Source organism: Grampus griseus (assembly GCF_964374135.1).
Source record: "Grampus griseus genome assembly, chromosome: 2".
NCBI lineage: Eukaryota > Metazoa > Chordata > Mammalia > Artiodactyla > Delphinidae > Grampus > Grampus griseus.
The window spans coordinates 162,311,504-162,328,846 of record NC_139018.1 but is presented as its reverse complement, the minus strand read 5'-3'; positions in this window follow the sequence as shown (position 1 = coordinate 162,328,846).

The window sequence follows — 17,343 nt, the reverse complement described above, 5'->3', positions numbered from 1 at the left end:
ACATCAAAAAAAAAAAAAAAAAGTATGATAGACGATTTTTCATTCCAGAAAAGTAAAATGTTTCTCAGTGGCCCCTTTTATTTGTGACAATATAAATGGAATGATGAAAACTTTGTGTTTCTAACAGTGAAATTAATATCTGGTATCAGCCACCCTGAAAGAGAAATGGTTCAAAGTTGACTGAGTCCATGAGAGGTGCCTGGCCTTTCCTTTTGATGTGCCTCTGGAATATCTCAGAAGGAAATTCATTTCCATGAAGGCACCTTTGTATGCTTCATCAATATTCCACTGCCCCATTTCTCCCAAGATAAAATTCCTCAGGGTAAAAATGTCCAAAGCTTTGAATGGCAGTAGACTGTCAGAAAAGGTTTCATTTAGAAATCAGACTTGTAGATCTCAGGCTACAGGAGCTTAGATATATGATGAATTTTTACACTATGTGGAGAATGCAAGAGAGCAGGCTGTGCGTGTCTGCCCAAGTGTCATTACATGGATAATCAATACCAAATGCTTAAGAAGTTCAGCTCCCCTAATTTTGCTGTTGCTAGGCAGACATTCATATGTTATCCTGTGAAAGGAATGCTACATGATGCCTTATCATAAAGCCATTCAGTTGAGCTGAGTTGGTCATATGGTGAGAACTGGTTAGATAAAAATCCCGAAGAAGTTGAGATTTTTAAAGACAACAGAAGCAATATCATTTACATGCATCCTGCAGAGAAAACTATTCCAGGGACCTCCAAGTACAAGATGATCTGCTGCAGTGTCCGTGTGGGCAAGATCTTCTAGAACTGGATGAACGTGGGAAGAAAGCCATGGAAGTTGAAAACCCTGAAAGAGTCAATCTATACATTGCTGCAAGAATTGTGTGAAAACAATGATTGTATTGGTTATACCACATTTAAAAAATATTTCCTTCCTTAATCAATAAAGGGTGGAATCACCTTTATTATCAATCGTGATGTGCTCTTAATGGTTTTAGCCCCACTGATGGCAGTGATGCTGGAGCTCCACGCGGAACTGTGGTGTTTGTAACATCGGTGAGCAGATGCAGGTGATGTGGTTGTGACACCTGACACACCCCCTAACTCACCACTTCTTATTTCACGTACCAGACAGTATAGGCATTTTAAAAGCACGAAGTAAAACCGAAGGCAAAGGGACCCCGCAATACACGACAGGTTTCCTTCCTTTGAAGAAATACTGTTTAAAGTGATACTTTCATTGGCAAAAGGATATAGAGCTGCCCGTTTATGTCAATTACACCAGGCTCCCTCTTGTAGCAGTTGCAGAGGTTCAAAGCCAGGACAATGTTTCCTCCTTCACTTGGTACCTATGGTATTTCCTTAAGAGGAAAGCATGGAACCGAGGTTGGATTCTCAAGTGTTGTGTTTCTGTGAAGTGAGTTCTGGGCTATCTTATCAAAGTTGGGTCCAGTTTTTCTACCGAGTGACCATGCAACCATCCATAATTTGAGTGTACATTGGATGTGTGACCAGCAGATTATGGTTGGTGAATATTTCCTGTGCGAAGCTTGTATTCAACTTTCTTTCTACTCTTAATAGAGCCTCTCACTAGAGATACTGTGTGTGGTGCAGGGAGCAGAGTAAGGGCTAAGGAGCTTCCAGGACCTTATTTCATCTCAGAACTGTATACCAAAGCACACACCTTCTAGGATACAAATACAAAAATCTAAGAGAAAAGCAAAAGAGAAAAACCACACTGAGAAACTGAGGGTTACGGGATAAACTTCCTAGCACACGGCAGAGGAAAATTTTACTATTTATTTACGCCCTGCCTTATTCCAGAAAAAAGTTACGTGGAAGAGCTTCTTTCTACCTTTCTGCTCTGCCACATCGTCCCAGTTCTGAGTTAATACCATTGTCTTCCATCTCTCAGGTCCTGTTACAGCCACAATTAGAGGGTCTGTCTCCGTCTGAAGCAGTCAGTTTTGGTCTACCTCACATGCCTACTGCAGGCAGCCAGCTCACGATGCACACGGCAGCACGCCTTTGAAAGCGGGACCACATATGAAAGAAAGGGTATGTCAGCTCATTTTATTACACTCATCTATTGGCAAAGCCTCTCAGAGATTATTTCTTCTAGTGTAGATGATAGACCTTTGGCACTTTTTAAAATCTCTACAAAAATGGGGATCTCTCAGAGTTTCCTCTGAGTATCTTCTTGATAGGAAAGGAGGATTATCACTTAAATCACTGGATTTCTGTGTGGCGGAGAATATCGCAAGAACTCTGGTATAACTTAGCAGCAGATATCAGTGTCAAATCCCAGCATACCTGCATAAGACTTACTGATTATTTGTATGTTTGGCAATTCATCATTGTATTTTATTCTTTCTCATGGTTCAGACAAGGAACCCTAAGTTGACAAAAAAGAAGTGAGAAACCATGTAAATGAAGTTTGTAGGCGGGACCACAGCAGCTTTTAGTCTGGGGTTGATTTGGTTCCATTGCTATTCAAGATGGTTCTGAATATTCTTCCTTATGTCCCATGAGTATGCGTACTATTTCCGTCTCTATGTAAGTCTGGAGAAATCTTGCCTGTAGCCTTTTTGGTGGTTCTTTCTCTAGACTTGGGTCACTTCCTAATGTGTATGCTTTTGCTAAATCTCCAAAGGGGAACCTCTGCCGATTTTAAGTCTTCTTGTTTGTACAGTTTTCTCCCTGGCACTCTACCTTCTTTACCTCTTCAGACTCCAAGCTCAGTCTCTTCAAGCCAGGAGCAAAACATTCTCCCCGGCACTACAGTCTGGACATCCACTCCACGCAGTGAGATGCAGCAACCGTAAGCTCATCCCATTCATTTCCTGTATCTCAGGGACACTGTTCTTCATGTCTGATATCCAGTGTCTTAAAGCTATTTTTTCACATGTTTTGTTAGATTTCTTTTTTGTTTGTTCGTTTTATTTCAGGTGAAAGGGTATATCTGGAAGCAGAAATCCTAAAAGAGTATTTTACTCAGAATAACACCCTGAAAATATAATTTTGTTAGTAGTAATACAGTTCAACCCTATACAGTCTACAGTAAAAAAATTATAACATAGCAGACTAAGATTCTTGTGGTGGCAGGGTTTGTAATACAGGTTATGAATTAGATCGCTCTAATTTCAAATCCCACCTTTGTTATTCGCTGGCTCTTTGCTCCAAGGCAAGGTCTTTACCATTTCTCAACTTCAATATCTTTGTTGGTAAAATGGTGATTATCAGAATACCTATTTCATAGCAATCCTATGAAAATTAAATGAACTACGTAGCTTGGTGACTGCTACGTAAATTGTAGATACTGTTTTTATGTAAAATAATATGATTTGAGAACTCTGTTTTTTTAAAAAATACATTTTTACCCCAATAGGAACTTGGAGGATTTATGTGGTTAACAACTAAATTAACAACACCTAATAAATGTCTTGGCGTCTTCTTCATGTTAGCCTGTTGAAGGACACAAAAGAAGTAAGACATGGAGTCATCCAGAAATGAGTTACTGTGGGCTATGACTTCTGAAAGAGACCTCAATCTCTGTCACCTAACTTCAAGGGGAAGGTTGGAGGGACATTTTTCAAATTTATGAAAATGATGAACTTTTTGTGTCCTGTTGATGCTTTCAAATTCCTATATTCTGGGATGTTGGAGTTCTAGACTGATAGGGTAGCTAATTACCTTTTCACAAAACTATGAAATATGATTAAGTCCCACAATGTAGTAAGCCAACATTACTTAAAAGAGAAGATTCACAGAAAGCGATATCATGGATTATTCAGAAGACACAGGATAGGAGAGGTTATACATAAGTTTTACATGTTTGATACAAGAAGAGAAGTCACGGGTTAAAGGAAAGTAACAGGTATGAAGTTGTAGGTGTTCTCTGAAGTCTTTCTCTTTTTCTAAAACAATAAAATTCTACATGTCAGGGTGTATGTTGTGTTAGCAAGTACCACTATTAGAACTTACTCTCTGAGAAATATCCCATACTTGGAATCAAGCAAAGAGGATTATTTTCCTCCTAAGATGAATAAACCTATTTTCGTGAAACATCTTTGTTCGTACTCTGATAATTATAGTTCACAGAACCCATTTCCCAGTTCAGACAGTCCAGTCGAATTTTTCCGGTGCCGTGTCATTTGGGAAATCTCATTTGAAGGAGGCATTTCTCACATCAGTCCCTGCAGCCTTGTTTTGGGCTGCTTTCCTGCTGGCGTCTGTGGAAATCTCAGTGATGAGTCTTTTCACCACACAGCATGATGGGAAGAAACATTTCAGGAAGTCGCAGAACCACAGTTACATATTAGTAAGGACCCAGTCTTGGGAGAACGGTTACATTCAATTATCATTTTCTTCCTTTAGTCTAACATTTATATGGTGTTGTTCATTGAAGTACGATAAGAATTAAGTTCATGATACTTATGTGGTAATTTTGCTATTAATATTTATTTACTGTCCAGTATAATCAATTCAGGTGTGATTGGACTAAAATATTGTTCAAATGATGTACTCAATCACCTAATATTTACTTTACAAGATACTTGCTTAAGTAATATTTCTAGAAAGAAGTCTTCATAAATTTACATCACTGTGTCCCTCTTTGAAACAATAATGTAGAGAGTTATTCTTACTTTTTCAGTTTTGTATATTTGAGGAATGTTAATAAATTAGTTGCCTTGAAGATGTTTTTTGGGTTGGTTGATTTTCTTATCCTATAAATTTGTCCCCTTCCCATTAAGCTGGAAATGAACTGGGGTGCTTCATTTAAACTGCTTCACAGTTTAAAAGATTTCTTTTAAACTGTGGGACCATTCTTTTTCACAGAAGGGGAAGGAAATGTATAAGAATAATCCAATTTGCTAAAAGATTAATTATTATTCTCTCCTTTTGCTGTGAGTTTTCTAGTTACTATTTTTATTCTGTGCATAAGTCTGGACAATATACCTCGTTATGATCTAAATTCTAATAGATGTATTCACGGCACAAAAGTGTGAGGCTGTAAAGACATTGAGATCATAATTACTGAGATGTAGATTACAAGATACCCACAATAAGACAGAGTTAAGTATTCAATAGAGAGCTTATATTGGCTTCTTTTGGATCTTAGTCATAAGATATTCTAAATGAAAATGTCAAGTAGTCCTCAATATTACGATCTCTTAGGGCATAATGACTGCATCAAAGTAACCGATCATCCTTGGACAGTTTTGTTACAATGCTCAGTTGCCCCACTCTGATCTGGAGTATTTCAAAATGGTACCACTTTACATTTGTGCCTCTCTCATTTGGTGTTGGCGCATGAAGAATATTAATGAAACACATTTTAACTGTCTTCCACAGCAGTGGTGACCTCCACAGATTCCAAAGTATTCCTTTCCCCCTTTGATCTCACATCTTTACATTATTCTAGTAATAATTTTCTATTTTGAAGTATTGAAATAAACTGTCATGTGGAAAATATGAGTGGAATGACAATAATTCCCCTCTGTCAGATCTTGTTATCAAAATCTGTGAATGAATCATATTTAATGCCTGGTCATTGGCCATGAGCAATTGTGTCCTGACGTGGATCACAATTTATGGACCGTCTTAAATTCCTAGATGCTTAATTCCTTCTCAGCTTTACATAAGGACTATATCCATTGAGATTACTCTGCATCTCACTCAAGTGGGTGAGACTGAATAAGGATACAAATGTCTTAGCAGTTTGTCATCCCATTTCCTTGGCATTGCAAAAGTACTCTATTTTCCTCTCCAGGGAAAAAAAAGACATAAAGGATGCTAGTCACAAAATGAAGATACAAGGATTTGTAAGCCAGTATCACAAGCATGTCAGTCTTAGATGAATGTCCATGGTTATATTTTAGCTTCTTATCCTTAATTATTCAGATACAATGAACAGTGGTTGCTATTAAAGGAACTTGTAGCTTCTGCTTCTGATTTCTGAAACTCAGAGGGGTTTTATTTTAAGTGCTGACTTGCTCTTGTTTAGATTTGAGTCATTTTGAGCATCCACAGTAATCTACTGCTAGAGAGAATATATTGGGTGCGTCCCATTATTGTACTTTAATTCAACAAGCTTTTATTTTTTTAATTTTTATTTAAAATTTATTTATTTTTATTTTTGGCTGCGTTGTGCCTTTGCTGCTGTGCGCAGTCTTTCTCTAGTTGTGGCATGCAGGCTTCTCGTTGCGGTGGCTTCTCTTGCTGTGGAGCACAGGCTCTAGGCGCACAGGCTTCAGTAGTTGCAGCACCGGGTTCAGTAGTTGTGGCTCATGGGCTCTAGAGCAGAGGCTCAGTAATTGTGGCGCATGGGCTTAGTTGCTCCGCAGCATGTGGGATCTTCCCAGACCAGGGCTCGAACCCGTGACCCCTGCATTGGCAGGCGGATCCTTAACCACTGTGCCACCAGGGAAGCCCCAACAAGCTTTTAGAGCAATCAACTGTACTCAATAAATATAGCTGCATCTTTGCAACAAAGAAGAAAAGAAAGAAATAAAGAAGGAAAGAAGAAAGAAAGGAGGAAGGAAAGAAAGAAGAAAGCTTATCTGTGTGAGGCCAGTACATTTTCTTTTAATATTTATTTATTTATTTTGGCTGTGTCGGGTCTTAGTTGCAACAGGCGGGAACTTCATTGTGGCATGCAAGCTCCTTCGTTGCGGGACGGGCTTCTCTCTAGTTGTGGCACGCAGGCTCCAGAGCATGTGGACTCTGTAGTTTGCGGCACGTGGGCTCTCTAGTTGAGGCGCGTGGACTTAGTTGTCTGTGGCATGTGGGATCTTATTTTCCCAACCAGGGATCGAACCCACATCCCCTGCATTGGAAGGCAGATTCTTTACCACGGGACCACCAGGGAAGTCCCTGAGTCCAGTACATTTTAAACAAAATATCTCTGATACCTTGTTTTCAGAATTCTTTTCCCTGTAAGTCTTAGTCTCAGTAGTGTGACTTTAATTAGCAACAGCAACTTGAATGCTCCAGACAGTAACTTGACAATGAGCTTCCATAGGCATTTTGGTCCTTTTGTGTACTGGGCTGCTTCTTCTATTATTTAGTGAAATCACAGGAGTGCAGAGAGATACATGGAGGCTTGCTTCTCATTGGTGGCTTTCAAATGAGCTGTTATATAAGACCTCTAATTCTTGGTCTTGAGGACTTCACACCAGGCATATCGGAAACACATATACTGAAGGGGAGAGGGAGAGGGCAGAAAGTAGATCACCTGTGGAAATTTTCAAGCCAGAATTGTTGTTATTTAGCGTGGCTTCTAGAAATGTATGTTTGCCTTGAAAGTTTTTTTCCAGGATTGAGTGAGCATTGCCAGGGGCAGGAGAGAAGATGGGAGGGTGGATAGGAAACAGGAAAAATGCTTCTAACCTGACCTTTTGCCCCGAATCTGGAAGTGACATGCAAATGGGACACGTTTCACTAGATAATGCCCAAATGCCACGATAGGGCTGATGTTTTCCATGGGGAGCATATGGCCCTAGGAAAGAATAAAGGCTGCTAGGAGTCAAATCAGGGGCTTATTTTTTAACAACTATTCTGATTTTGAGCCAGTTTTAGCACTTTGATGTGTCTTGAGTAGCAAAAATTGGACCTTAATGTTAGTATGTTACCGTCATTAGTGAAGTATGTTTAACTTGGAACTGCGTTTTGTTTATCTTTCCATGAAACTTCACACAGAAAAAGAATGGATTTCTAAAAATGTGAGTACACTTAATATCCTTTGTCAATACACATTATAGTAAAAGCTAAGAACAATGTATAACAAAATGTGTCTGCTATTGTGTTTATCATTAAGAATATAAATACTTTCATCCATGAAATCCAAATCCACAAAGTGTTTTCAGATACAGAGCTATGAGTAAGTTACAAAAATACCATAAAACCCAATAAAAAAAATACTGTAACACGATTTTTAAATCTCTATAAAACTACAGAGAGCGCTGTCTGAAAAAGATGACATTTCCCCAGAAATTCAGTCTGAGGCTTTCCATGCAGACGGTGGAATGTACTAGTTTACATAGTGAGCTGAGGACGGATTGACTTGGCCTACACACTGGCTTACTCAGCGACCTTGGATGGGGCATTTGCACGCTCTTGCTTTCATTTCTCTGACTGTATGTAAATTCCAGTCTGAAGTGTTTCACTAAGGCTTATGTGAGAGATTCTGTCTCCTATCAGTCACCTAGAGGCATGTGTCTGGTATTTTGGTGTCGTGTGAGCTTTATGCCGTGTCCCTATAGCCATAACTGGGCCTGTGGGTGACTGGCCAGGTGCCTTTGAAGCCAGGGGAAAGCAGCTCTGCCATAAAGGTCCATGTAGGGAGCGAGAGACTGTGCCCCACACATCTCAGCCCCTCATTTCCGGTTTTCCTCCTTAGGATCGTTCAAATTGCTTTTTTCATTTCACTTACCAAGTCCAGAAAAGTTAGATGGGAACCAAAAGTTCTTTCTTCCCAACCTCCTGCTATAAATCTCATGTCTGTGAACACCTGGAAAAGAATAACTATTCTAAAAGTCAGGGCTGCTTGAAATTGACTGAAATAATTATATGTCTTTTGGGGGAAAATGATAGTGGAGAAAAGGTGTCAGATTTGGATTAAATGTAATTGATAGACTTTTTTGGCTATTAACTGTAGGGTAACTCAGTGAATTTTCTTTACGTAAAGATCATGGCACATTCACAGTTATTAAATGTTGTCATTACAGGGAAAAGTAAAGTTGTTCAGAAGAAATTCTTTCTGTGGCCTTCATATGTTGGACCAAATAAAAAGATTCATGCTATGTAAACTCTATGAGGCTTATATTAAAAACTTAGTAAATATCAGTTGACTGACTGAGTAAATGAATGAATGCATAAAACCATCTGCTCAGACTATATGCGGGTTAACACTGCTATTCTCCAGATGATTTGGTCGTTGTCAGATGATGTACAGAATAATTTAGGGCTAAACGCCCTTTGATTACTTAATAATTATCCAGAGTTACTTGGAATATGACCATAACTCTATAATTCTCTTGGTCACCATAGACAACCTTGTATTGAAGAAGTCTTGATGGTTTCCTTGGTGGCCCAAAGACTGCGTCGAGCGTCATTGTCAGTTACACGGAGTTTATAGCTGGAGGAACTGTGTTTACGGTGGACCCCAGTGCTTATTGTCTAGACCTGGTCTTGCCATATCTTCATTGAATGCATTTTTGCCCTGTGAGGGTGAGAGTAGAAAAGTAAGCTTCTTTGTTTAATGAAGCAGGTAACCAAGGAATGTGGGAGAAACACACGTTCCATTACACACCCAGTCAATACAGATCAAGAAAAACAGAACGTGTTTTTTTCTTCTTTATTACAGCTTCCTTTACTATCATTTTATGGGAATAATTATCATTTTGGCCCACAACTTTGTTTGATTATTTCTTTCTTTTTTTTTTTTTTTATTTTGCGGTACGCAGACCTCTCACCGCTGTGACCTCTCCCACTGCGGAGCGCAGGCTCCGGACGCACAGGCCCAGCGGCCATGGCGCACGGGCCCAGCCGCACCGCGGCATGTGGGATCTTCCCGGACCGGGGCACGAACCCGCGTCCCCCGCATCGGCAGGCGGACTCTCAACCACTGCGCCACCAGTGAAGCCCTGTTTGATTACTTCTATGAATCTGTTTTTCATTTTCCTTAAAGGAAGACATTATTGCCAAATAAAGCAGCCAAATCTCTGAATACCTCTCAAGGGTTTATTCTTTTTTTCAATTAGTTTTAAGGCAGAATTCAAACACTTCAGTTTTTAAAATGTTTTGAAAATTCTTGCATCAAAGGCTTTTTATTTTTTGAAGCAAACATAGATGGCACCAGAATAGCTTACCATTATTTCTGGTAATATCCCTGAAATAGCAGTAACGGTGTGCCTCAATTTTAAAATAAGAAGTAAGGAACATATACCTAAAAGGTATAACATTTTTTTAAAGTTTTTATTGAATTTGTTATAATATTTCTTCTGTTTTATGTTTTGGTTTTTTGGCTGTGATGCATGTGGGATCTTAGCTTCCCAACCAGGGATCAAACCTGCACCCCCTGCATTGGAAGGTGAAGTCTTAACCACTGGACCACCAGGGGAATCCCAAAGGTATAACATTTTTAAATGTTATAATTTGGTATAATGGTATAAATGGTATCATTTTTTTAAAAAAAATTAAAAAGTTCTTGAACTCAGTATATCTTACTCTTAACAGGTCGTTTCACCTTCTGTAAGTCCTTTCTTTAATTTCTTTCAGCTTTTCAGATTCTAACCATGTTCTCTGTAGAGAAAATTGAATTGTGGTGGTGGTTGCACAACTCTCTAAATTTACTAAAAGTCTTTGAATCCTATACTTAAAATAGATGAATTTTATGATATGTAAATTGTACCTCAATAAAGTTGAGAAGGTAACCAACGTCCAAGAGTTCTTTGTGCACTGGTGTTCTTTGACCATTGGAATTGATGATCAGGTTGATAATAAGGCTATTTTGGAATTGAAACGAGTAGTCTGATGTGCAGGTTTCTAAAGCACTATTTCTGCCATCACTGTGATTAAAACAAAGGTTCAACTCTCCCCTCCTCCCCTGCCCACATTCTGGTGTTCTGTAATCATTCATTAACAAAACTTTTAGGAAAGGGATCAATGCGGGTGAAAGTTGAGCACTGAAATGTATTCTGTTTCACTCCGTGGACATTTGGCTTCTTACTGCCAACTCGGCACCTTGTGAGCATTTCATGCCCTGGTGAGATGACCTTGAATTCTTCACTTAGTCCTCTTAGCTCTGCAAGCTTTCTCCTTGCTAATGAGGATCCTTGCCCTTGGGTAGATAAAAAGAGAATCAGATTTGGTATCTTAGCCAGCTTTCAGAAAAAGTTAAAAAGAGTGGGTAAGACTGGACAGGCTTTTCTTGTTATGTTTCTTGTTTGTTTGTGAATTCCACATGGAATAAAATCTAAAACATTTCCCACAGTCTCTAAAGAAAAAAAAACAAACTGTGCTGTACAGTATGTCAAAAATTTCCATTTATTTATGGTTGTTTTAAAAAAGAAGAAGGGAACAACTCGACTTGTTCTGAGGGAAAAGTACTCTGAAGAGCAACCTGTCAAGGTGGACATTCCAACAGCGCACTCTCACCGTGATACATTATTTCAAAGAAAACTCAGCAGTGAAATGTTTTCCGGTTAAAGATTACATGTTCCTCTATACTCATGTCCTGTTAAAATAAAGACTTTGTATGCAAAATTTTTTACACAAGGCTCTTTGGTTACATACCTAGTCCAGACCTCTCCAGTGACCATGGTCTGGACCTCTTGCTAGTGTCCTCTGCACACTGGTAACCTTCCCATCTTCATTAACAGCTTTATTGAGGTAGTATTTCCATATCATAAAATTCATTCTTGTGACATGTATAGTTTCATGGTGTTTAGTAAATTTATAGACCTCACCACCACCACCACAATCTGAGTTAGAACATTTTCATCACCCCCAAAAGAAACCACGTCCCAATTAGCAGTCACTCCCCATTTGGACCCCTATCCCCCAGCCTCACTCCCTGAGAAATCACTAATCTATTTTCTGTCTCTATACAGTTACCTACCTATTCTGGACATTTCACATACATGGGCTTATGCAATATGTGGTCTTTTTGACTAGTTTCTTTCACTTAACATCAAGTTTGCAAGTTCATCCACGTTGCAGCCTGTATCAGTACTTCACTCCTCATTATTGATGAATAGGATTCCATTGTGAAGATAGATATACAATGTTATAACCATCCATTCACCGGATGACGGAAATTTAGGTTGTTTCCCCCATTTTGGCTATTATGAATAATGTTGCTATGAACATTGGCGCACAAGTTTTTATGTGGACATATGTTTTTATTTCTCTTGGGTAAACAGATAGAAGTGGAATTGTCAGGTCATATGGTAAGTGTATGTATAGCATTTTAAGAAACTGCTAAACTGTGTTCCAAAATTGACCAAACCATTTACAGTCCCACCTGCAATGTATGAAGGTTCCAGTTCTCCACATCCTTGCCAACTGTCATGTGGTGTGAAGTGATATCATACACACACACACACACACACACACACACACACACACACACAGTGCCTCCAAAATATTTCAAAAACATTTTTAACATCAAGAGAAAAGTACACGCTCCATAGCCCGTCACAGCTAAACTAGTCCAGTTTCTCCTACATTCATGTTCAGTCCTTCAAAACTGTAATCAAAATAAGGAGGTCTATTTAAATAATTGTATTTTTCCACTCTAAGGGGGACCGATTCAGGAATAAAACTTATATGAGCTGTCACCTAAGTAAAGCCATCTTTAAAATATATTGAGATGCGTTTCAACTGCTGAAATTTGGTGTAACAAAAGCCATAAACAATTGCAGGGTAATAAACTCCAGGATTTAGGTACAATATTTCTTCTTTCTCACTGAAAAGTCAAATAAAAAGTTCAAAAATATTAATAAACTTTGTCTTTACTTTCTATAGGCAAAGCTTATCCCTGATAAATAAATGAAGGAGAGAAGCAATTGTGCTGTTTTCTCACTGCTTTGAGTGTTTCCCACTACTCATACTTCCCTGAAGCTGCCTCCTAAGTGTATTGCTTTTTCATTTTGGGAAACTTAGGCTATAGCTATTACCACCTGGTATGCAATTAATTGGTCCCAGGTATCCAGGACTATGGGGAACTCTAAGAAGTGGGAATTATGATTCTGGCTTTCTTAATACAAGTTCTATGTAATCTTTAAATATGTGAATTTCCATATATTTCCTTCATCAAGTATCCCTCAACTCCTACATCATTTGACTATAGCTGGCTTGTGCCAGGCGTGACATTAAGTAGTATTTTCAATCCACTTGAAATACAAGGTCTTGAGAGGCAGCAGCTATATTGGGCATCCCTTCAGATCTTTTGTACATAAATAAATACATACTTGTGTGTATGTAAAATGTGTATAAATATGTGTGAATATATATACTTAATTAGTGGGTTGACATTATACATTACACTGAATAGCTGGTTTTTTTATTTAATCCATTTTAGATACTATTTCATATCAATACATCCTTTTAAAAATAGTTGTACAATGCCCATTATTTGAATGTTGTACATTTAAAAAATTAGTCCCCTATTTTGGACATTTAGAACACAAACATCCACATACATACATACCACATCACACTTATACAATAAAATTATAGAAGAGCAAAGTCAAAAGGTAAGTGGATTTTTAATTTTAATGCATGATGCCCTGTCACCCTCCCCAGAGGATACATTCCCACATTCCGTGTATGGGAATGCATCTTTCTCATACTTTTATTAATATGAGCTTTGCCAAACTGACTCTGTGCCACTTTGGTGGCATTCTGTATCTTTATGTTGCCTAGGACTCATTTTGCCAATGTCGCGAGACCACTAGTGTTGACCAGAAAGGAAAAGAAAAAAATAATCATTAATATTTTATTCCCAAGTCAGCCACTCTTTTGCCTATGAGGGAGGCACAAGATCTCCTGTTTTGCAGCTAAGGGAGTATAGACTCAGGGAAAGTAAGTTACTCACCCAAAGCCCCAGAGCTCTCAAGAGTCAGTCACCTTGGCCATGACCCTGCAGGCTTCCACATCATAGTCCAGCATCTCTTCAGTAGGAAGGAGTACTTCTTCCGCTTCACGCCAGCCTGCAGAGCTGGGGGCAGTCACCACACGGGCTACTTTCCATCTCCCTCAGAGGTGAAGATTCTCTGCACCAGCCTTGCTATCTGGACCGAGGCAGACGAGGCAGTTGTTTTAATCGTCTTGGCAGTCAAGACTGTCTTTTCCTTGGTGTCATGACTGGAAATATGGGTGGCACACTCAGTCTCACCCCATCAGCTTAACTTCCCTCAAGGGAGTGACTGACTCTGTAAGATTAAACATGGACACAGGAAAAAAAGAGCTTCTTTAAAGGACCACAGCGAAAACAAGAACATAACACGATCCTTCCAAGGATGCTCAGCTTAATGACAGTCAAGCCTGTGTTTGCATTGAGGAGCATCTTAGTCACCCCCAAGTTTATTAGGTCAAAGGTGGCCTCGCCTTGAATATGGGGTTTTCCTCCCTGTACCATATTCTCTGAGGAACAGCGAGCTCACACAATGAATGGATCCTGTTCCTTTGGGGAGCAATGCTGAGCTCAGCTCCATGGGTTTAGATCCACTTGAATCTTGGTTGTGTGACCTGAGGCAAGTCACTCCAGCTCTCTGAGCCTCAGTTTTCTACCTTACCAAATGGACATGACAACACCTCCTTCTCAGAGCACCGTGTGTCCTCAATGAGATAACACATGCAGGGCCCTTGGCCAAGACAATTTCAAACACACAATAAAAACTTCACAATTCTCTGCTCTCTCCTCTTCCTGCCCCTTGTGGAGGGAGCCCCAGATTCAGGGGGAGAAAGATGAAAGCCGCTGACTTGGCTCCTGGGAAGGGGCAGAGATTTCTGGACTCTGGTTTTAGGAACCAGAGTAAGGGTGGTCTGTTTGGTGAAAGTGGATGTGGAGTGCATGTGTGTAGGCAACAGATGTCAGATAAATAGTGAGAAGATAGGTTTTTAAAGGTTCTTTGAGAATAGACAGAGAAAATTTCTGTATTTTTCATTTGCTTTAGGGAATAGAGGATTTCATGTTCCAGAAAACATAAACCCAATATAGATCCCCTGTGAGAGAAAGCATAGCTGATATCCAAGGTCTTAAAGATGATAAAGAAACATGATTTCCAATCTCTGGAAATAGAGCATGTCCTTAAACTCAGGCCAGGTGAGGGTCAGACAACAATGGGGGCATGTGCATATCAATTTGATACATTTCTCTGAGATCTTCTGCAGGAAATAAGGCACCCACCCAGGTGGAGGATGGTAACTTCAGGCTGAGCACAAGCTGTGGACCCCAGACTGGTTGGAACCAGAAAGAAGGCTGATGATTGAGACTCCTAGAGCACCACCCTCTTATATCACCACCAACAAATCAGAGGAGGGTCACACACCCTGCAGCTCTCCCCCTAAATTTTGCCTGTGAAAACTTCTCCCCTGAAACCCATCGGGGAGTTTGGGCCCTTTGAACACGAGCTGCCCATTCTCCTTGCACGGCTCTTACGATAAACCTTTCTCTGCTCCAAACTCTGACGTTTTGCTTTATTTGGCCTCACTGTGCATCGGGAACACAAACTTGGGTTCAACAACATAAGTAATAGGCCCAGAATGCTGTCAGCAAGAATGGAGCCCGAGAACACATTAGAGGCTCATCCAGGGCCAGAGCTGAGGAAGGCAGTTCAAAGAGTTGTGTGTGTACGTGTGTGTGTGTGTGTGTGTGTGGAGTGGCGGGGGGTGAAACAGAGTGTAAAAAGCTGGAGAAGGAGAATATAAAAGAAATAGGAAAATGTGCTGTTTGGGCTTTAGGAGATTAAAATCTAATAGAGGAAACCAAATCTATATTGCCGTATCTAATATGTCCGTCTACCTATCTATCTAAAAGTATTTCTCCAAAAGCTGGGAGAACAGAGTAAAGTGGTAAGCATTCTGAGATAAGCCAGAGAAGTTTCTGGAAGGATTTGACTCTTGAAATGTGTGTCCTAAGGGAAATAGGGAACGTGAAATTGAATGGAAGAGGGATGTATAGAAAAGGGTTTTAGGAGGGGGGGAGCCCCAGTCCTCTGGTGCAGGAGGGAGGGAGGGGTGTTGTAGGGAGAAGTGTGAGGATGTGAGGGGGGTATAGCTTTACTCAGAAATGTATCCCACAGATCAGGAAGGCCTGGTTTATGGGCAAATAGAGAGGGAGGTGCCCAAAGCCGCACGTGCTCCAATGGTAACTTTGGTTCTGACCAAAGCTTGTGGCTCTCTCTGATCCATCTGTAAGGGTGTTTCTGCTTGCTTAAGACAACAGTGTTCAACCTTCCAACAACATTCACCTACCTGGGCACTCCAGGGCATCTTGGAGAGCCTACAGATAAGGGCTAGATGGATGTGGAGTCCTCGGAAGCCCTGGCAAATTTTCTTCTTCAATTCATCCTCCAGGGCTCTGCCCCTTCAACCAATGTGAGTACCCTGGTTGGGGGGAATTTGCCTTGTGTGGATTAAGAATTGTTTAGAACGATCACATCTTCACAGCCTCCTTTCTCAGAGGAATTTTCCTTGGGAGCATTTATGTCTGATGAGCTCTGCTGTCAGCAGTACCACCAATAGTGCCCAAGGCACTTTGTTTCTCTATCCATGAAATGATGACATACAGCTCGATGTTCAACAGGAGACTCTCCGTTCTAACGTTCTTTGCTTTGAGACAATACACACGGGAGCTGGAGAAACGGCTCTTGGGAATGTCAAAATCGAGTGAGTCCTCACTGCTGGAGACAGGGGTGAAGACTCCACCACAAGATGCTCATCAAAGGCCAGGGACACATGTCCAGTGCTGGGGGCGGGGGTGGGTGTGTTGGGGGGGGCTGTGTTGCCCTGGCAACCCCCAATTCTTTAGAAAAGACACTCATTTTCTGAGATTGTTAAAGACAATGGACTAAACAAGAATTTTGAGAAACCTTCAGTAATAGAGATGGGCAATTTCATTAACCCATTGAGCTGTAAGTTTATATGTCCCCAGAACCTAGGCCAAAAGAATCTCTGCTGGTTGTTGGTGCTATCAATATATATTCAGTTTCTTATCCATGAGGATGTATATTTGTACACTATGCTGAAACCATCGCACATTTGTCCCTTTTTTGTTGTTAAATCAAACTAACATAATATACCTAAATTCTCGTTAAAAACCTGTGAGCTCTGTGTTTTGTGGTGGTAAAATGGCCTTGAGGTCTCTCTTAAAAGTATGGCAGCAGATTTCTCAAAAGTTCTACGCTCATGTATTTGAAAATAAGACACAGAATATAAATAAGAGAGTATGTGTGCATTTATGTGTGTGTGATGAAATATTACGAAATTATTCACATGCAGGGTGGTCTTATCTAAATGTTCATTATCTAAGTTCTTGCCAGTTTGAAGTTATGTAGAGAAACAAAGGTCATCAGAATATTATTAACTAATGAGTTTAAACAATTATAAAATTAGGGACTTCCCTGGTGGCGCAGTGGATAAGACTTCGCGCTCCCAATGCAGGGGACCCGGGTTCCATCTCTGGTCAGGGAACTGGATCCCACATGCATGCCGCAACTAAGAGTTCGCATGCCACAACTAAGGAGCCCGTGTGCAGCAACTAAGGAGCCTACATTCCACAACTAAGGTGCCTGCGAGCCGCAACTAAGAAGCCCTGTAGCCACAACTAAGGAGCCCACCTGCCTCACTA